This window comes from Eretmochelys imbricata, chromosome 12 (assembly GCF_965152235.1).
Source record: "Eretmochelys imbricata isolate rEreImb1 chromosome 12, rEreImb1.hap1, whole genome shotgun sequence".
In the NCBI taxonomy this organism is placed as follows: domain Eukaryota; kingdom Metazoa; phylum Chordata; order Testudines; family Cheloniidae; genus Eretmochelys; species Eretmochelys imbricata.
The window spans coordinates 32,495,725-32,519,350 of NC_135583.1; positions in this window are offsets into that span (position 1 = coordinate 32,495,725).

Here is a 23,626-nt window from a genome sequence, read left to right on the forward strand (position 1 = left end):
GAGAAAGACACAGCTACTGTAACTATTTTAATCAGCAAAAGTAGTATCATAGTGAAAGAAAGCCAAGCCAGCCTCATAGCCAGTAGAGGGAGCCAGAAAAAGTGCTTACTATGCATTGTAAAAGAATAAAGAGAAACTAAAACAGATGCAATTTTTTCACATCTTTAGGGCTTTGCAAGCATTTATACATTATCTGGGGTTTTTTTTATTAAATGCATCTGTTTGTAACATTACAAGTTTAAAACCATTAAGTAACTTAAAAGGCCTGACTGATTTCTACAGTTTACAGAGATGCAGCAGAACCTTTGATGAGCTTTGGTTACTTAGTTGCCAGGAAGTCTAATCTTCATTCAAGAAACAGAGGTTCTCCTGAAGTGGTCTGCAGGACTTGGATACAAGGAATACACACACAATGAGCCAGATGTTATGTTTTCCCCTACATACTACACTACAGAAGCCTACCTGTACTGTTTAATAAATAAATAAAAATAATACCTAGTCTTATTAGCACTTATCAGTAGATCTCAAAGTGCTTTACAAAGAGGTCACTATCATTACCACCATTTTACAGTTGGGGAAACTGTGGCACGGGGAAGTGAAATGACTTGACTCAAGTGTACATGATGCCGATACAGACGCTCAAGCAGAGCTGGCTGAATACTATTAGATGAATAACCTACTCACTGATTTTTGCTGTCATTTATCAAATAAGATATTGGCCAAATATTTTTTTCCATTAATCCACTAGCTTTACACAAGTGAACAATTTTCATGGACTGATTAATAACACCACCCCGGTCAATGAATCTTAAAAATGAAAGGGCCAAATCCTCAGCTAGTATGAATGGGCATGGCTCAATTGACTTCAGTGCAGCCATGCTCATTTGCCCCAGACCTGCAGCTCAGAGCTGGGCAAATACTGCCAAAAAAAGTTTCCAAAAATATCCATAGATTAAAATTTTTATAAACTTGCTTTAGCATTGAGCCTCTTTTGTGCTCATTCTGGGCCCAATCCTCCAACCACATAACCACAGGAGTAATTTTACTTGTGTGTGTAGTCCCGGGGCAGTTCCAGAGGTTTTCCACATGGTAAGCACAACTGAACCACTCATTTTAATTAGCATGGCATGACTCAGGTTTGGCCAGGCCACCAATTCCACAATGATGGAGGGACCACCAGGCCAAATATCAGTGAGCAGTGTTGCAAATGGATGCACTGGGTCAGAATATCACTCAGTTTGGGGGGCTTCTCAAAGGGAGCGTCTGGGGCAAACTGACATTTTTGCCCACCAGGTAGCCCTGCCAATGGTACACACTGTACATCGTGTGCATACAGCTGTGGGCACCACTGAGTAGTCCCATTGACTTCAGTAGGACTAACCACTTGAGTAATGCTGGTCATGAAGGTAACTGAAGGGTGGAATCAACACTGAAAACAATCTAGTAAATGAGTTTGTTGGTAAAAAGGCTCACGGAAACAGTACATTTTAAGCAGAATTTGCAGAATGTTTAACAGAAAGGGAATTTCAGACTTATCATAATGAGACTTGGCAAAAGAAACCTAATTCTAAGTATTACATTCCTCCAATCAAAGAAGAAAATAGTATCACCTGACGTATGTGTCCAACCAAAAATAACTCAGATTGACAGTGAACATTCACAATATAAGGCTTACAATGAGCTACAGACCAAGATATTTTCACAAATTATGTTTTGAATCTAATGGTTATTCCAAAGTATTTGTAAGGAAATCACAATCTGCTCATGGACAAACTGTTAACAGAATGAGATGAAGTCTGATTAATAAAATCCAGTTCTCCTTAAACTGCATGTCTTCCTCTGCCCTTTGGACTGCCACTGACAAAGTAATAACAAGCATTTCCAAGTTCTGCAACTAGGTCATGACTGTGTTTAGGACAGAAGCGATCTACTGTAACTTAGGTCATGTGCTATTATCTTCAACTGTGACGCACCACCAGAGTTGTTCACCCAACAGCAATATTATGTAAACATCTTATATCCTTTAGCTTTTGCTTTATGGCAAGGAATGAACATATTTTGCTTTGAACATGTACAAGTAATGATAGGAAAGCATTTTATTAGCTGAACAGATAAAACGGTCATCCGCTTGTATTTATATGGAGACTTCTTCAGTAATTATATAAAATGCAGCAACACTTACTGCACCCCCAGAGCTGCTAATGCTACTTGATATATACACAATGCGAGTGTGCTCAGAAATGCGCACATATGAATATACCTCTATATCTAAACTCACATTTGACTTATCCATTACCTCCGTATAGCCTCAAACTAAAAATGGAGATGAAAAGTGGTTAGCAAAATATAATTCAGAAGAGTTAGCAAGAAGGTCTAGATTTTAAAAAAAGTTTGATAATAGATTTTTTTCTTCCAATTGTGAAAAGTACATGAGTTCCTAAGGCATATTTATGTGTGCACCTTTACGATGTTCTTTACCTCAAAAATAGCAATAGTAGCACATGATGTAATAGTTGCTTTGGTAACTGATTTTTCCCCCCTTTAAAAGCAAAGTAAATAGTTGTGTAATACTCACTTAAATTATCAGTGCGTATGAGATTGCCCTGCAACAAAAGCCGCTCTTACATCATCATTTTTCCTGTGCTTTTTCCATGAATATGCACAAACTGTAAAGTACTACACGCTATATAAGTAAACAACTGGGGTCAATGCTGCATGTTACTATTACAGGAGGTTATTCTAAAAGGCTTTAATTTTGGAGAGGAACTGGAAGTTAACTGCTCTGATCAATAGAATTTGAAATAGATTCATTTTAATAATAACCTTCCTCTTAATGAGAGTCCAAGCTACACATGAGCATATGTGATCAGAGATTGAAGTAACTCCATCATGTACATTTTGAACTAGCTTCTACGCTGGAATCCCTTTTGAACTGCTATAGTGGTGCTAAGGGACTGAAAAGCAGCCAGACATCCTAGGTAGCACAGAACTGACGTGACAGGCTCCTGTGCTACATACCTGTAGCCCCACTACAGGGGGCTCAGATAGAGCTCTGGTTAGTCTCTGCAGGTGGAAAGTGCCCTTGGGGACCATAGCCAAGGGGTGAACTTCAGAAACAAAGTCAGTCAAATATGGCAAATCTTCAGACTCTAGTGAGAACAGCCAATCATTTCACACTGCAACCACTAATTGCTGTTCTTTAGGGACTGTTGAGCTATTTTGATTTAACATTTACAGTTTACTCTTCCAAGAAACCAGTCTGTAGCCAATCATAACACAATATACAAATACAAAAGAGCTCCAGAATAGAGGCCCAGTCCTGTCCCATTCTCTTTTATAACAAATTCCAATTGACTTCAGTGAGATCAGGAATCAGTTAAAATAGACACTCATTACTAATTTATAAAATTACAAATACAATTTTTCCAGAATTATGGACCTACCTTTACATAAAAATGGGCACTCTATGTATAACTAATCTAAATAAATCATGTCACTATGGTTCAAATTAAAATTAAATAGTTTCTAATTTTGCTACAAGCCATTGTATGAATTTGTTGAGATCAAATGCATTTATAACACCTTCTAACGATCTGGAGGTTTTTAAACCTTATTGAGACCATTAAAACATAATTTTTATAAAGTAGAGGTTTAATTAAAATTTAGACTGTAAATTATAATTTGATAGTTAAACAAAAGAAGTTTCTTGATGCTTCAATAGATTTATAGAGTCCAAGCATGGACGCGACCATTGTGATAATCTAGTCTGATTTCCTGTCTAACACAGGCCAGAGAACTTCCCCAAAACAAGTCCAAGAGCAGATGTTTGAGAAAAAACATCCAATCTTGATTTAAAAATTGCCAGAGATGGAGAATCCACCATGACCCTTGGTAAATTGTTCCAGTGGTTAATTACCCTTACTGTTAAAAATCTATATTCTATTTGCAGTCTGAATTTGTCTAGATTCAACTTCCAGTCTTCAGATCATATTATACCTTTTTCTGCTACTTTGAAGATCTCATCATCAAACATCTGTCCCCCATTTAGGTACCTATAGCTTTAATCAAGTCACCCGTAAGGTTCCCTTTGGTAAACAAAACAGACTCAAAGAGCTTAATCTATCACTATAAGGCATATTTTTTAATCCTTCACTCATTCTCATGGCTCTTATCTGAAACCTCTCCAATTTATCAACATCCTTCTTAAATTGTGGACACCAGAACTGGACACAGTATTTCAGCAGTGGTTGAACCAGAGCCAAACACAGAAGCATTGTACTCAAGATTCCCCTGTTTATGGATCCAGAGATCCCATTAGCTCCTTTTGCCATAACAATGTACTGGAAAGTCCTGTTCAGCTGATTATCCACCTCCAGCCCCAAAAATGTTTTCAGAGTTATTGCTATGCAGGATGGGGGATTCTACATATGGCCTACATTATTTGTTCTTAGATGTATGCATTTAGCCATAACAACACATATTGTTTGCTTGCTTACCAAGTGATTGCTCTGGTTTAGTGACCTGTCCTCTTTGTTATTTATCATTCTCCCAATTTATGTGCCAACTGAAAATTTTGTCGGTGATGATTTTGTGTTTTCTTCCAGGTCATTGATAAAATGTTAAATAACATGGGGCCAAGAATCAATTTTGCAGGACCTCACTGGAAACATACCTGTTATATGTTAATACTACCTGAAAAAGGAGACCACAACTACAGATATTCTCATATTGGTCAGAAGTGTGTCAAAACAGGTAATTTACAGCCAAACATGTTCTTATGTTTGCCCTAATAAGGACATGTTATACAATTAAACCCACTTTAGATGGACCATAGGGAAAATTGACTTTTAAAAAAAATCAGTTACTTAATACGGCTGGTCTCCTTATAAAAATGGAGCATAAATGAACTCACTACATCAAAGGTTACTTTGGAGTGGATTTTTAAAGGCCGCAACTAAGGCCCATTTGAATCAATGGAAAAATTCCCATTCATTTCTGGATCAGTGCCAAACAAAGGAGCTGATTAATAAGAGTGGTGTTAGTGGGTTGTGAATTTGCACATTAGCATGTAACATGTTTAGCTCTACACCTGCATCACTTGGCAGCACAAGGAAGTTAGAAAGAATTTCATCCACTTCTCCTTTTTCACCAATTGGTGGCATTAGACAGTTCTGCATTCATTATAAATATACGTTAAAGAACATCAGATTTTGGATTCATAATTCTGAGCACACATAATGAGGATTCTAATTTTTTTAAAAATGACTGCCTTATGTAATTCTCATGTCCTCAGTCATTCATACGATTTTTAGGTTTCGAATATTCATTTAATTCTCATGTTTCATGCAACCTTTTTTATTCTCATGTGTCTAAGACAGCAAACTAATTTAAAACATGCAGTGTCATTAAATTTCCCTGATGCCTTTACATTAATTAGACTACACATCAATTTTACCAAGTGATGTATTTACCCTTTTATCAGTATAGACAGTGTCTGTCATGTGATCTTATTTTCAACAGCAAATTACTTCCTGTTGTGAGTTCAACTGTTAGGATTCTTACAGAGTATTTCAATCATAGAAAGGTATCAGAATATCAGGGTTGGAAGGGACCTCAGGAGGTCATCTAGTCCAACCCCCTGCTCAAAGCAGGACCAATCCCCAATTTTTGCCCTAGATCCCTAAATGGCCCCCTCAAGGATTGAACTCACAACCCTGGGTTTAGCAGGCCAAAGCTCAAAGCACTGAGCTATCCCTCCTAACCAACTATGCTGCAGCAAATATTCCTGTTCTATTAAAATATTTTCTAGTTATACAAGTTATTTTCCTACTGAATTGCTTTGCTGTTCCTAACTCTTTAGACTCTGTTCAATTTAATCAGATTATTTTCAAAAGCAGGATAGCTTTTTTTTAAAATACTAATAATTTCAAAGGGTTTTTTTTTTTTAAGAGCTGATAAATATTCACATTAGATCCTTTCCAATACCAGCAATAAGAAAATAAGATGAATATAGTAACAATACTCCGTATATTTAGTGAGGATAAATCTCAAAAATGAAAACTTAACACTGATTTTCCATTCTGAAAAAGACCAACCTATTCATTTCAATCCTTAAAAAATATTTCTTTTTCATGCCAAAGGCAAAACCTATTAGTTCTATAGTAAATGGGGAAAGGAGACTTCAAATCTCTAACATTCTGTTATATTATACCAAGCGTATTAAGTATTTGCTGTGATATTTGTTTAAACAGAAGCAAATGCATACCAACGTGTGCATATTGAGGCAGCGTTCAGTACAAACAGCTCTGATTTGATTAAAATGAAACCACTTTCAGATACAATAGATTATTTAGAGAGCCCACAATAATAACAAAAGTATTTATTTTGGGTTAATTCTGAAAGCTTCTTGCTCTGCAGGCCAGTACACATCAAACAATGATGAAAGTAGTTTCATTAAAGTTTAGTAGCAATGGCTTAAATCGGTCACTTACATCAGTATCTAATTACAGAAGACTGGATCATGGGGTTATCCTGCCAGCTTTGCACAACACATCATCCAGCATAGCTGAGTCAGCATGGTGGAAGGGGAAGAAGTCTGCTACTCATATGGGCTACCCACCTGGCACAAGTGGATGCAGAAAGGAAGCATGCCTCTTTTAGGCCTGGTTACATCCCTGGATTGTTCCTGTGTCAGTGCAGAATAGCTCTGCCCCCTAAACAGGGCAGATTAAAAATCAGCCTGGGTTAAATGAAGTTCTGACCTTTCAAATGCATCTCTCTTTGAAGAGGATGAGACTGAAAAGAATTGTGGTTATTCTATGTGATCTCTCACTCCTGATTTATTCAAACCACAAACGCATGCTTTACCCACAAGTATGTTTAAAAGAGGTCTAATTAAATGAAGTGCAGTGTGAAATAATTTAAAAAAACCCAGTTTAAGTACAGTCTACTTAATTATTTCATTGTCAATTAAAGGGACCAATTCTGCAAGCATTTTTTCATCCATGGAAGTTCAGATGTTTGCCTGGACTGAAAGTGCATACCTGAAATCTGCTATATAAATTACACCAGAGACTTGCATTCTGTGTCACTTTACAGGAAACTCATCTGTTGTGCAATGAAGTTGCGAAAGGACAAAAGGCTGAAAGACAGGGAGAGCATTCTCAGTGTTGGCAAAAAGGGACGTTTGCTCCTAAAACGAACAGAATCCTGCCTCAGGAATGCAGAGCCTTCTGATTATTTTTTTTGCCAAGAAGTCAAAGTATTAAATTATAGCTGACACTGCAATCCTTGCGTACAGAATGAAATGCAGGTGTTGGCAATGCCAATACCACCTCTTTGGCGCCATTCTCTCTCTGTTGGACTACAGAATCCTGGATGTACTTCTGCCAGACAATGTTTTAACTGTAGCCTGTTGATTGCAGTTGAATTATACTGGTGCGATTGGGAGCAGAGAGTTTGGCCAAGTGAATTTATTTCTCAGAAGTGAGAGAGGCTGGTAGTACAATGCTCCTCTGGTAGTTTCTTTGCAAGCATTACCATAAATGTCTGCCAAGACCGCTCAGCCCTGACCTGCAACATTCCAGCCCTAGGCCTTTTTTGATCGTGTCAAATTTTTGCTGCTTGTGTGTTGTAGACAAATGTTCACTACAGAACAAATTTGAGGCCATCAAATCTACAGATCAAGAATTGGAGGCTATCAAACTCTTCTGTAAGACAGAAGAAGGTTTCAGACTCTGGTGCACCAGGATGAAAGGCAGTGAGCTCTGAAACTAAACATATTGTGATGAGAGAGTCAACATGAACAGTATTTTCAATGGAGAATTCCACTGGCTGCAGGTGTCTTGGTGAAAAAACTACTGACTGTATTACGTAGCATGCAAATAGTAAAAAGCATCTTCATCCAAGAAAGTAAACAAGAAGTTCCAGAGGTTGGGGCGGGCGGGCTGGGGGGAGAGAGGGGAGTGAGAAAGAGTTCTTTCTATTTTTCTTTTAACCTGTGTAATAATTTAATCTTATTGCGTTAAAAAACAGCAAGTGGTCGTGATTGTTGAGAAAAATATTATTTAAAGATCAACTTCCACAGAGTTCAATGGAGTTTCAGAAGGTCGGCAGAAATTGGCTCAAATGGAGGAAGCAAACAAGTACCTTGTGCAGGCTGCTAATGTTTTATTTGATACTCTCCTCAACTTCTGAATGTTTAGTGCATAGCTTTGTTGATGATGTCCTGTAAGCTTATAAACATGAAGGACTCAGGCTTTGTATCAAAGTAACAATCTCCCAGAGGAAACAATGTATTGCTACAAAAGAAAGGCAAGTAATGGAAGGTATATTAGAATGGTAGCGACCCTTGCCTATATAATCATTGTATGGCAAGTAACATGGGTTAATTATTACCAAGGGGATAAATTTAGACCCTGGAAGAAAAGGGATAAATTCAAGTGAGAAGCCTGAGATTCCTGTTGGTTCTGCAGAAATCTGCAGGGGTCAGCCTTCCATCAGGCAACTAAACAGTTCAATTGTGCTGTCAAAACAGTAAGAACTAAGAGTTTGGAAATGCCAAATCATCAGTGAGCTCCAGTCACTTCACAGGACTTCGTCTTATTTATATTAGAACAAAAGTTGCTTTCTGCTAAAGGACATCATCTTTATTTTTGTATCTTCTAGCCTTCCAAATAAACATTAATATATCATGCTGCAGTTTTTAAAATAAATGACACTGGAGGAACTTGTAACAATTAATACAGGAGGAAAGCTCATTTTAATGGTGTTATCCAAGAAAACAATGATAGGCAACTTAGGTTACCCCAGCTAGGGAATGGTTTTTTAAGTTTAATAGCTAAAAGGGAATAAAGATTCTTTGGCTCCCTCAAGTACTAAATATTTAATTGAATTGGAAGACCACCGTTTTTACGTAGCTCTAAATGACCCTCAGTAAGTCCTTATTATAATTAGTTTAAATGCAACTGGCCATCAGTAATGAGTCACCAGCATACAATGCATTCTGATTATCAATATCTCTGACTTTTAGTACCATCACTACAACTTCTGGAGTTAATTATTTGAACCAGAGAGTTACCATAGTCAGAACAAACAATAATGGAGATAAGGGACAGCCCTGCCTACCTTCATCTATAATTGTCAGATTAATAATCCTTAATAAGGATCTTGGCCGTTTGGAATCTTAAGTAAGGAATCTAAGTAAGGACCTTTGGTCCAAATCCCCTGACTTTACAGTAGAGTAATTACCACACAACACAATCAAAGGCCTTTTTGGAGCATAGGGAAAGGATCACTCAGGTTAGTGGAGTGAATTGTGCTTAATAAACTTCTGATGTTCTACTAAAACCCATGTCTCTCCTGTATAATCCTACTGGATCATAATGGACTGTCCAGGGAGACATTCTTCTAGTTCGCATGTTAAAATTTAGGATAAGACTTTTGTATTCATGTTGAATAGATACATAGACGTATAGGAGTCACACACTCTTTAGAGACCTTTATCCTTTTTGTCTTTATTAGTAATCATGTTGGAGACATGGAGACACAGCTGGAGGGAAACTATTAGGCAAAACTGGAGAAGATTCTCTTCTGTTTCAAAGCTCTGCTTAGTGCAGAATTGGGGGGCAGGAGGATGTTGCAGAAAAGATTCCAGCCCTTATTTCAATGTGGTTAGAGGCTGTTCTAAATTCTAACAATGGTGTAGAACAAATGGGGAACAAGTGTCTGAGAGGTCTGTCACACCCTCTCCACACACCTGCCATGTCCCCTGTGCCAACAGAGAAGGGAGGGAAGAGGTACGGGCCTAGGTCCAGTTCAGATGCTGCAAAAAAGAATTCTCTGCTGGAAATTTGTGCACTGAATCCAGGCCCTTTATACCACCTGAGTGGTGCATGGGGATAGGATTTCAGGATATAATCCATCCTAAAGAGTTGATTCAGAGATCAACTAACATGGAAACTAAGTTTTTTAAATAGTTTATAAAATTCAATAAGGACCTTGGGTTTTGCCAGAGGACACTTTTGAATTAGCCTATTCTTCCTCTCCAGCAGAAGGTGACCTTTTCCAATCACGATAGACGGAGTCAAAAGCTAATAAGTTGGATCTAATAATTATTTTCCCTCATGCATTGAGAGATGTAAGTGATGTAAAATGGAGCATAATACAAATTAAGGTCTTTTGAGAGCCACTGTATTAGCACTAATACTATTCTCAGCCTTTCTGATAACAGTTTAGGGTGTTTCTCTCTGCTTGTGTCTGTTAGTGGCATTCAACAAGTTTTATCTGCTTAACTACATTTTCCATAACATGCTGGTTTCGTTCATTTATGTTTGCCTTCCCCCTCCCCCCCATTTAACAGATTATTCTTTTAGATATATATTTTAATTGAAGATCCTTTGATCCTTTCCTCACAGATCTAGTCTAACATTAAAAGTAGTTTAACTACTGCCTGCATTTTCATTTACTGGATAGTAAATGTATGGGTAGAATTTTCTAAAGCACTTAGCATTGTCTTAACTCTGCTTGCATTGAAGCCAATGGGTGATTTATCACGGACTTCAATGGGAACAGTTAAACAAATGCCATGCACTTTTGAAAAACTCATCTTTCATCTTCAACTTTGATAAAGCATCTAATTTTTCGTTAGTGTAAACTGATGATCGGATATCAAATAGAATCATTCTGCTTGCTGACAGCCATTTTTAATAGCACAATATTTGACCTCTACAACAGGTATTCTATTTGAGCAGATAATGGAAACCTTTATTCTAAGTTAGGGGTTCTCAAACTTCATTGCACCATGACCCCCTTTGACAACAAAAATTACTACACAACCCCAGGAGGAGGGATCAAAGCCTGAGCCTGCCCGAGTCCCACCGCCCTGGGTCGTGGGGCCAAAGCCCAAGAGATTCAGCCCCAGGCAGAGGGCCTGTAACTTGAGCCCTGCCACCCAGGGCCGAAGCCCAAGGGCTTCAGCCCTGGGCAGTGGGGCTTTGGCCTCAGGTCCCAGTAAGTCTAATGCCAGCCTTGGTGACCCCGTTAAAATGGAGTCACAACCCACTTTGAGGTCCAACCCACAGTTTGAGAACCGCTGTTCTAAGTATTTGACAATTTCCTTTCTACATGTTAAAGCCCATATTTGAGAGCAATGTACTTAGTATATTCAGAGTATCCTAAGGAAGGCAATTACTGGAGAAATACTGGCTGGAATGTAACATCCTATAAAGTATAAAAGCATTAGAAGAATCACTGAGTGAAGTTAAGAGTTTGCAACGTGAGGATTGGCCTTCAAAATCAGCTGTACCAAAAGGGAGAGATTACTTACCTTGTATAATAACTTCTAGATATTTTGTCCCTAAGGGTGCTCCATGTGAGGATATGTGCATTCCCATGCACCCTCACTCGGCGATTTTTCTGCTAGTAGTACCCAGGGATCTGTGCTTGTGTTGTACACCTCCTCATGCTACAGAAAACAGCATATAAAGAAGAGCAGACTCACAGCACTCCCGTTCCTTCTCAACCTCAAAGCAAAGATAAAACTCCAAAGCAGAGGGAAAAAGAGAGTAGATCGTGGAGCTCCCATTGGGACAAAACATCTCGAGTTACAGTCTAAGCTAAGTAACCACTCTTTCTTCAGGATATTGTTCCTATGTCATACCAATGCATCGTGCAAACTGCTGAGCGCTCCATCTACAATGCAGCAAAGCACTCAAGCATGCTTATAGTCCCACTGTCAACGACCAGATCAGGTAGGACCAGCAGCTGACCCGCTTCCTTATTAATTTTTTCTGCTAGGCAACCAGTAAGCCTAGCTGCACTGCCTTGGAACTGGCTGCTTATCTAGTTGCCCTACTTATAAGCCAGCCCCTGAAAGTGGATCAGTGGCTGCTCAATGCATATTATCCATGCCTGCAGCTACACTTTCCCTTGTTCCAATCCCTGCTCCTGCTTTGTTCCAGCCCTGGCTTCAACTCCTGCTCCAGCCTGCTTCCAGTCCCTGTTCCTGCTCTGCTCCAGGACCTGCTCCCCTCCAGCTTCAGACTTCGAGCTTTGATACATGGCTCTGCCTCTGGTTTAGGACTCTGGTTGACCCTCATTTCTGGCATTTGGCTTCCATCCCTCTGGTGCTGACCCTCAGCTCGTTTCCTGGATTCTGCCCAGCCTGGACCCAAATCTAACCAGTAGGCCAAATGCTTGCTTCCACCGTTAGGCCTGACTACCCACAGCCTGGTTAGCCGCACCCACTGAGCTCAGTGGAACTACTCATGTTCTTGAAATTAAGCATGTATTTAAGTGTTTTGCTAGATCAGGACCAGCACCCCACAGGACACCAGGTTATGCCTGTAAGAAAAAGATAAGATTTTTAGACTGGAATTAATCAGAAATTACATGCGGGTGGAAGGCCACAGATCAGGCTTCCACACCCAGATGAGTAATTCATCTGAACTCCACTGGGAAATGGGAACTTGTTTGTTTTGTTTTCTCATTTATCTTTGGGTGCTTATCATAGCACTTTCTGGACAACATTTGCTCAGCCAGAAGAGCAATTCTCTTATTGTATTATATTTCAGTCCAACTAAGTTGAGAGGTATGAGGCTCTGTCATGGTGACCTAGCACCATTTTACAAGGCTGCATGGTAAACATCCTCCCCACATAGGAAGGCACAAAGGGCTTTTTGTCTCTCTGGTGTTAACCCCTGCTGGGAAGGCAGCTTTTCTCATCCTTTCCTTTTCATCTGAGGATCACAGAAATCTTGTGTGTTTTCCCATAAAACATCTTCATTTTTTTCCTTCCATTTAGTCTTCCAATCTTCCTATCCCTTCGAGAGAGACACTTCAATCACTGACTCAGAGCACTCGTGTGGAGAGCTGTTTGGACAGTGGAGACTTCTTTTAAATGGAGAACACAAACAAAACTATTTCAAATCAGAGTAACAAACATTGCCATCATAAACTGGACTTAAAAGCTTCAGTACAAAAAAAATCGTATGGAAATTAGAAAAAGGATAAATTACACAAGATGTTTAAAAAACCCAAAAGTTATTGAAAGATTAATAAGAGAATGATATCCCCACTATGGGACTTTATAGTGTGGTTCAAAAAACCCTATGTGGGATATCATAAAAACATAGAAATGTAGGGCTGGATAAGACCTTGGAGGTCATCTAGTCTGGGCCACTGTGACCATCCTAGACCATCTCTGGTAGGTGTTTGTCTAACATGTTCTTAAAACCTCCAACGATGGGGATTCCAAAATCTCCTTTGGAAGCCTATTCCAGAGCTTAGCTACCCTTATATGTAGAAAGCTTTTCCTAATATCTACCCTAAATCTCCCTTGCTGCCTATTAAGCCCATTACTTCTTGTCCTACCTTCAGTGGACATGGAGAACAACTGATCACTGTCCTCTTTATAATGCCCTTAGGTCCCCACTCAGTCTTCTTTTCTCTTCAAAACATGCTCAGTTTTTTAACCTGAGGCCTCACCAGTGCCAAGCAGAGTGAGCCAATTACCTCCCATATCTTTAGGGTTGCCAACCCTCCAGGATTGGCCTGGAGTCTCCCAGAAGTGGCATCAATCTCCCGGTGACTATTGAAAGCAATCGGTTAGATTTTAATAGGATATTTAAATAAAATGACATTACGTTTAATCTCCCTGAATAGCTTCTGACAGAGTTGGCAACCCTAGATGTCTTACATATGACTTTCTGTTAATACATCCCAGAATATTAGCCTCACACAAGTGCATCATGTTTATTCATTTAATTTCTTATACCCCACTTTCCCCATCATCTTCAGCAGCACTACTGCCTCGTCAGGTATTCTCATTTTGTAGCTGTGCATATGATATTTCCTTCTTAAGTGTAGTACTTTGCAGTGGTCTATTTCCTGTACTATTACATTCTGTGATTTATTTTAAAACTTTTTACAGAACCCTATGAAATTCCTGTAGAACCCTACTAGTTTTGTCTCTATTAAATGCTGTAGCACTATTTCATAACGGTTTTCATAGACTATTAAAGCAAAAAGCTGGAGGCAAATTAATTTAATTTGGACATATTGATGAAAGTATTTAAGGGGGAAAAATGAGTAATCGTTACATTTATAACTGATTGCTAATCTTAAAGTAAATATTGACAGTTATTCTCAAAGAGCCATGCACAGTTTGTGCACAAAAGTGCCATTTGCTCACATCGTTGCTCCTATGTACATGCAATCACAGAAACTGTATGTACAGATGTAGGTAGCAAAGTGCATATATTTGTGCATGGGTCTCAGGCCTGTCTGAAAATCTGGCCCCAGAATAACAGCCTCTTTCCCTAATTGGACCAATCCATTCCTAAGTAAAAAGAACTCACTACTTTAGTCTGTAACTGAATAAACTGGGGTTCAGAGCTAATAACGTATGCCAGCATTGCTCCACACATCAAGGATTTTTATATTTACGTGGATTTGGTCTTGGGAAAGCATTAATAAAAAGTCTAATGTACCAGAAAGGAGTCGTCTGATCTTCTATTACTGTATCACCAACGCTTTGTATTTCAAGAGACTCTGCTATTGGTGAACACATTTTCGAGAGAGAAAGTGGATCAAAGTTTGCCTGCTGGTTTGAAATTACCTGATCTGTTGCCCTGAAGAAGTCTGTATTGGACTGTGTGCCAAAAAGCCACCCACCAGGTGTAAATGACCTCCTAGATGCTCCCTATTGTGCAGAAAACCCTGTGTTTGGGTGGGACTATTCCTCTGCTCCTCCTCCCCATGCTCAGGTTCTTCATTTGCCTCCCAGCCAATTCCCACCCTGCACTTGCAGCATGCATAGGCTCCTCCTCCATGATACAAGAGCATAGCCAGGATGATGATCCAAAGAATCTCAGCAGAGACTATGTAGAAGTGCAGCCAGGCAGGGAGATGCTAGAAAAGCTCTGTGACAATCCTCCAGGCAGGAGGAGGCTATGAAAGGCCAAAGGGAAGGCACATTCAGGATCCCCATTTTGAACTAATTGACTATTTGATGAAGTGAGAACATTAATGGACATTCAGCATTATTGATCTGAAACCTGAAGTAGCTAGATAAAGCCAAAAAATGTACAGACACTGTTAGCAAACTGCTGGGAGGACACCACAGAATATCCACCCCTTTCACATATAGAGCGGCAAATACACAGATGAAAGCATCTGCTACAATATGAAAAATGGGTCCTAGCCACATATTTTGGTTGCTTCCACTAAACATTTGAATGAAGAATTTCCTAAAATGGTCACTGATTTTGGGCGCTCAACATGAGACACATGGAGCATGACTTTCCGAGGTGGTGACCATCCAAAAACAACAAGAAATAATCTAGAAATTAAACATTGTGCTGCTGTAATCTAGCCTGTCTGAATTCTCTGTCTCAGCATCTGCAACTAGTGCCTCTCTCTAGCCAGGGGAAGTCAACAGGAAACATAGCACTGCATAGTGTCTTGTAGAACAGTGCTACTCAAAGTGGTGGTCCACGGACCGGCTGCCGGTCTGCACACGCACTGGAAAAAAAAAAACTGCCGGTCTCCCATATCAGATAGCTTGAAAAGGTGTCACAACTTCCAACTTCCTGATGAAACTTGTCTACACCGCACTGAGCGCTGAAAGTTTCATCCCAGCTCTGGTAGCTACTCCCCTGGTGGGGGTGGTTTTTTTTTTTTGTTTGTTTGTTTGTTTTTTTTACAATGCTGGGAGAGCTCTCTCCCAGCGCTGGTGCTGCGACTACACAGCCACGTTAAAGCACTGTGAAGACATACCTTTTATGGCTCAAGAACTAGCAGAGACATCAAGTAATTTACAGCCAGCTGAAGCCAACCAAAAGTAAACATCTTTACTGTAAAGCAGTGACCAACTTAACTGGAAGAAATTTGGTACGATGCTGAAAGGACTCCATGTGGAATCTGTTGTGGATGGGGATGAAAGATGTCAAACATCTGCTTTGTGTAAAGACAATGCTTTTTTCCCCCCTTTTGTCTAGATGTCCCTTTGTGGGATTCCAGCATATATCATATTCTGTCTCTAGTGACACAGGAGGATAGCAAATCTTATAATTTGGTACATTACACATTTTCTCCACACACTGTACATTTTGTGGACAAACCTCTGAGACAGCACATTAGAATTAAAATATCATAACATCAGTGCCACAGTGAAACAAATATAATTTTAAGAAACATCACCGTCACCAGCGTATCACCCCAGAAAAAAATACTATAAACATCGCTGCTAAAAGCATAATTTTTATTCTTCTTTTTCACACACACAAAATGTCTCTACTCTCAAATGAATGTCAATAGACACAGGCCCTACCCAAGTACTGCTCTTATCCTCTCTGCAAGGAGATTGTTCCCATGATTTCCTCATGCACAAGTCAGCCAGGCTGTGACTTATTGATACACACACACAAAAAGCATCATGTTTAATGTTACATGAAATACAATAAAGCCTGGTTCCCATGCACAAAAGCAAGAGAATTCACAGTGAAGAACGTACAGGGATCTTTGACTTGTGGTCAGTTTGCATCATTCTAATGTCAATCTAATGAAGAGAGCAGCCATATTCTGCTATGTGTTGTACTCACTGAATATTGGCAAAAAGAAAAGGGAGTACTTGTGGCACCTTAGAGACGAACCAATTTATTTGAGCATGAGCTTTCGTGAGCTACAGCTCACTTCGTCGTGAGCTGTAGCTCACGAAAGCTCATGCTCAAATAAATTGGTTCGTCTCTAAGGTGCCACAAGTCCTCCTTTTCTTTTTGCGAATACAGACTAACACGGCTGCTACTCTGAAACTGAATATTGGCTTCACTAGTAGCCACAGTTGCAGGAATACACAATTTGTGGAGTTCGTCAGGGTCTCATTTCGCTATGGATTGCATATACAAAGCTCCCATTGGTTTCAATGATATTTAAGTGCACATAAACACAGTAGCATGTGACCCTGAATTTGTATGATTTCCCAGGGGCCTGAGACCTCTAGGAGCATTTAATTAACAGGGTGATAAAATCACTTTTCTGAAAACCTAAAATAAGAGAATTATAACACCAAAGGTTCCTGAAAGAAGACCAAACCTTCTTTAGATACAAGGATGCTAGAACAATTTGTATAGCGTGGGTGCTGAGAGCCATTGCACCAAACTGTAAACCCTGAATATAATGGAAACCACTTCAAGCCAGGAGGTGTGGCTTGAAGTGGTTTCCGTTATATACCCTGTACCCCTAGTTCCAGCACCTATGTTTAGATATGTCCATAGACCAAGTACCTGGAAATCTGATACATTCCTATGCACCAGGCAATGATGGAGGGCTTCACCACGTGAAGTCCTCAGTCTCAGTTTATAGGGACTCTGTTACCTTCTGTAGTTTAAAATAGGAATCCCTGTGCATAATTTTGAGATCGGTGTACCATTTGGAGAGCAAGTACAAACGATAAAACCCACCCCTAAGCAAGTGCTTGCACTCCCTTCCCCCTCAATCCCCACACACTTTTGTCTGTAATAAAGCACAGCTTCTAGCATATCCTTTTGGTCACATAGGAAATCCATGATGACAAAAATACATGTGTTGTGAAAAGAAAAGGAGTCCTTGTGGCACCTTAGAGACTAACCAATTTATTTGAGCATGAGCTTTCGTGAGCTACAGCTCACTGAGCTGTAGCTCACGAAAGCTCATGCTCAAATAAATTGGTTAGTCTCTAAGGTGCCACAAGGACTCCTTTTCTTTTTGCGAATACAGACTAACACGGCTGTTACTCTGAAACATGTGTTGTGAAAGAAAGTCCCAACCAAATCTACTACTGATAGTGACCTTCTTACAATTCACAGCACAACAGAAAACTAGTACTTGTCTTCATTTGCTACTTTTAAGTCTTTTTCTCCAGCCATTGGGTATGAATTGCAGACTAATATTACTAATCTGTGTTCTCCACCCCCCGCCACCCACTTGTTCTGACATTCCATGGATTATGTATCTCTCAAATTTGCCCTTTCTGTAATTTATCTGCATTTTTGTGCCAAACAGATTAATTTAAAATATGTATTCGTTCTTGTCAATCTATCAGAGTGTTTATTGGGAGGGAAGGAGTAAACATTGCAATTTAGTTGTTTACTCAAAACAGCGTGACCGAATATTAAGCTCCTGGTATGATAACTATGAATATTTAACAACCAAATGAAACCTCCATTTGAGTGGGTCACTGTGGTTCAAAAGGCTTTGTGGCCTTGCACTACATGAAGTTGATGTGTTTTGAGGATTTCCTGCATAGATTCCTGTCAAGGTTCTAGAGGCTTGTTTGTTTCCTGCCCATAATCTTTGTTTTGATGCTTTTCACTTGGGCATACCATGTTGCTCTGTGTGTATGGGAAAGTTTGCTCCCCAAACACAGGAATGAAAGGGGGGGCGGGAGAAGCATGAAGTACTGTTACTTGAGTATATTGGGAACCAGCCATCCTATGTGAAGCAAAGCAGAGTTATTGTACCAATGCTGTTTCAAATGTCTTTCTATACTTCCTCATTGTTGGGCTCAAACATAAGACAGACATGCCAACGCTGGAACCAGGTGGAAAAGAATTTGAGGACCCTAAGTGTCTATGAGTCTGAAAAAGACCGAAATATCTAGATGCACAAGGAACAGTCAGATGTGAGCTGCTCTGGACTCTAAGCTCACCAATTTGACTCCATTCAGATAAAGTGAGAGGCAGGGGAAGAGACAACTAGATGAACAAGTGCTGAGATGCAGGGGAGGTTTAGAAGGAAAAAAAGAATAGCTTCTCTAAGTGAAACTGTATGCAAGACACCAAGAAGTCTGAAAACTGAAAGTAGCAAGTGAATCAAGCCTTTTCCCAGAGTGTGAATCACTTCCCGGCTGCAAACCACATCATCACTGGAACAGGCAAACTGTGTAAAGCAGATTATAAGAGCCTCTGAATAAAACAAGTATAACAACTTTGGAGAATCTGCCTGATTGGCTAAGGACAATTCTCACTGTAGTCACTAGTTAACAGGGTCCTGAAAAAAAACAAAAAGGTGCTGTCAAGAGATACATCTGAACCTAGGAATTACCATATGAGAACAGATCACTTGTCTATCTAACACAGTGTACTGCCTTTAACAGACCCAATACTTCGGAGGAAAATGATGCACTTAAAGAACCAATGCAGGACTGAGAAAAGCAGCCCAGCCAGGAGGCCAATTGAAAGACCTAGAACACAGGGACAAGTTCTTCCCAATGGGTGAAATGCACTCATGAAGCAAACTAACACAAGGCCCAAGCACCACTTAAGTTCTACTTACACTGCATTGTCAACTCTCATGATTTCCTTGGTAGCAGTTTTGGCTAGGGCTGGAACCAATCTTGCAATGACAAAAAGCTGCTCCAGCCCTTTCATGAATTTAAGCCACCACCACAAGGCATCATGGCAGCATTTCCAAACAAAATTTTCTGTATTAAACTAAAAGTTTTTGGCAAAAAATTTTCATTTTGCCACTGAAAAGTGTTCTCTCTTTTTTTGGCCAATGCCCACACCCAAAAATATTTTGGGACAAGCTCTAAAAGGTAACTCTGAAACCTTTAGAACTGTCAGAATACGACACATCATGTCTTTAAAATAGCTCTAGGAAATATCTCCAGATTAAATAATTCAATTAAAGAGAAAGTATTTATCTAACTCAAATGTAAATTCAATTTACTGTGAGATTTCTTTAAGAAAAGTCAGGAGGGTCAGATTATATACTATTCTTTATTCCAAAGACTCCATATTGATTCAAAGATTGCCAGAAATTAAACCTGATGATCCTTCTCCACCTAATTTACAAAAGTGATAAGGCATGAAAACTATTTAAAAGAGCAAGTTCTGTGAGGGTAGAAGTCAAGTCACTAGATGACTAAGCTAAGGAGACAATGACTGTGCCAATATCTGTATTCAGCCTGTAGGCATGCTCATAGTGAGCTAGTTGAAAAGACTGAGTAGTCTCAGTGTGATATGACTGTTCACATAGTTAATACAAATACTCTCTTCACTCCTGACAAAACCTGCCTCCTGAGTGCTCATTAAATATTTCAGTTTCTGCCTTTAGTCACACCCATGCAGCTCCATTAAAGCTAGGTAGAATTTAGTACTAAGACATTAACATGATTAACTTTATTCTAGACTACTTTGCAAGGCCGACTCAGAATGCCAAAGGCACCTTCAATTTTATATTATATAAAGACAAAATTTCAACATGAAAAGTTGTTTCAAAACAAGAAATTGAAACATTTGTTCCAAAAATGTCATCACGGGATGTTTGTGTTTTCAGAATTCCTCCCCCCCCACCCCCACCCAATTTTCTTTCAAAACAAAATTTCCTAAATCTAACTAGGGAGATGTAGCAAACCTTTACAATGTCATGGAAGGGATTGTTTCTTTATTCGAGCTAAAGGCTCCTATGACTAGAAAGAGCAGCAAAACATTTGTCGATCAGCTCAGACAAGACAAGCCAATGCTCTGTATTTCATCCATTATAGAGTGAAGACAGGAACCAGTATCATCAAAGCTAAATAAGGCTTCTAAATATGGATTTGAAAATCTGGTGTCCTTTGTCCATCCTTCTCATCAGGTCAATGGACTCAGTGCTTCTAAGCTGCACTGGCTCAGGAATGAAGTTTGGAAACTCATCACCCCAACCTGTGTAAGTGTTCCAAGGAGAAGTTGGCAGACCCAGCTTCTTTAATTTGAGCTCAAATTTCATGAGTTAGGTGATGCCATTGACAATAGTTCAAACTATTCTATGCATAAAAGACTAAGCTCTAAGATCTTTTCATCATAGAAATTGATAGTGAATAAAGCCCTGGGTGCTGGATTGTTTTCAGTGAATAGAGACTCCAGTGCATAACACAGTGAGTTTTATAGGTTAACTTTTTCTGCACCGAAAATTTCATGAGCTGAAAGGCCTGGTCCTCACCTCCATGCAACTGGCACAGACCTCCTCAGCCACAACTAAGTCTAAAGTCTTAAGTCCATTCTTCTTCTCAACTGCTGTAGCCCATATGAGCTATGTCCTGGAGGACTTGCAAAGCATCACGTGGGTTGGGTGGGGAATGTGGACTGAGGACAATAAAGTTGGTTTTGTCTGGGGAGAGAATCATGGATTGAACATTTCACAACAACTGACCAGTCAGTCATTTAAATATTAGTTCAAATGGAAAAGCATTTGCTCAATTTCCTCCAAGCATTCCAGAAATGTTCTCTTTCTCCCTCAGAATTAGCCTTCAAATTTTGATAATATAAGTACTGGGAGATTCTAGATTTGGATCCTGCTTTATTATGGAACACCCGCTACTACCTTAACTCTGCAGAGACTACCAGTCTTTACATTTAAAAATTAGGATTAAAATAATTATAATGGGAGACAGTCACTCTGGGCTCGATCCTGCTCTCATTAACATCAATGGTAAATATATCATTGGTCTCACTGGAGGCAATAATTTGTATGCTGATTATTGCCATACCTTTGATCCTAAACCTTTTACAGAGAGCAAGCACTGAAGATGACTATCAACAAAAGTGCAACATCTGAATCTTTAATTTTTGTGATTACTGATTATATGACCTCACCTCGTTAAGCCGTGAACTTCCACAGGCTTTAAAACAGCTTACTTCTGTATGCCATCATCTCTGGCAACAGCCAATCAAACCTCTTACCTTCCATTTTCATGGACTGAAAGCTGACTGAACAGGTAGTTGCACATTAATTACACACACACACACACTTTCCAATCCATGCCTACTGTGCACTGTATCAGTCAAGGATTTACACAGTACTGACATATGTCTTCTGAGATTCCCTCTACCCCCACTCATGGAATATGAGTTAATTGGGGTCAGATTGGAAGGGACCTCAAGAGGTCATCTCGTCCAACCCCCTGCTCAAAGCAGGACCAATCCCCAATTTTTGCCCCAGATCACTAAATGGCCCCCTCAAGGATTGAACTCACAACCCTAGGTTTAGCAGGCCAATGCTCAAACCACTGAGCTATTCCTCCCCCCACCTGCTTTTGCTTCTGTATCTTTTCTACTGATTTGATTCTATTACCCAAAATATATCGTTCAGAGCATTTTGTTTGGGGGCTGCCTTTGGACACTTGAACTGATTTAATAGAATATTTAAAGGATTTACATGTACTTTTCTGATCAAACATTAATCTGAAGAGAACTGTACACATTGTCAAAGTACAAATTTCCAAGGAGCTCCCTAAACTCCTTAGGGAGGTCCTATTCTTTTCTCTATATACTTTTCTTGTCACTCTTGATAAGCATTGCATAGGGCTAAGGGTCTGATCCAAATCAGAGTGAAATCAGTGGAAGACTTTCCACTGATTTCAGTGAACCTGGATCAGTCATAAGCGGTTTTTCTGCAGTAACACAAGGATGCAGTGGCAGTTATGTCAGTGCTGATCAGGTACCAATGCTTTTGTCTTTACCCACATTTCTCCAAATGCCATTACTTGTTTCATGTCCCCTAGTCTTGACTGTCAAATAACTTTGTATTTAATAAGAGCAAGAAACACATTGGTGCTTATTGGCCTTCACGCTAAAGTGCAGTTAACACATGGTATAATTTTGCCATGCAACATTCTGTTCACATTAGTTTCTTCTGTCAAAATCTGCATGCTATGTTAGTTTTCCTTACAGAGCCCATTAAAAAAAGCATTGCTAGACCCCACAGGTGGATCCTTTAAATCCGATGAGCTCTCAAAAAGATGAATTCTTCGTTAATACTAAACCATATTATTTTAACATTCTATTGCCATGGTTTTACCAACATCCTGGCTGCATATAATAGTATTTATTCCAGTACTTGTCTGTTTAGTAGAACTAAGATGTAAGGTATTACCCTTGTCTCAGTGACCTACAACCTTCTGTCACACACAAAGTACATTGTCTCAGGGAATTCTCTGGGACTAAGTCATTCTAAATACTGAAGCAAATGCTGAACTAACACTGTCATTTGGATCTAGCTGTATATTTGGCCATTCAAAATGTACCATCTTCTACTTAGAATTTATTGTCCTTTTCTTTTTATGCTCCACATTTAGGAAAATCTATTCCACCCAAGATGAAACAGGTTTGTCTGAATCTTAATCGCATACTGAATCTTACCTAAAGCAAGTTAGATTTTCAGCTTTTCTACAATCCTCTGAATTGCTATAAGTCAGTTTTGACTATATATTTGAGAATATCATTGTAATGTAATTCAATATTACTGAATATGACCCACATAAATTATACTGCCTTAAATTGTGATTATGGTCAGAGAATTGACATTAGCCTGCTTTGATGATAAAAATATGGTTTTACTATTCTTTAGTCTGAAAAGCCATTAGAGCTAAGGAAGAGTGAGCTAAGGTCTGTTCTCACTCCTGCATCATCCACAAACTTTATTAACTAAGTTCTGAATGCTGGATCATTATAACTGGCAATGTTGCCCAAGCCAGAAGAGAGACAGCTGGTTTTCAGATCATAAAACAGACTTTGCAACGTCAGGTAGAACAAACTCCTATCTTTTTTCTAGTGAAATAATTAATATGTATATACTTACTGAGAACAAACAAACAACTCCACAATGT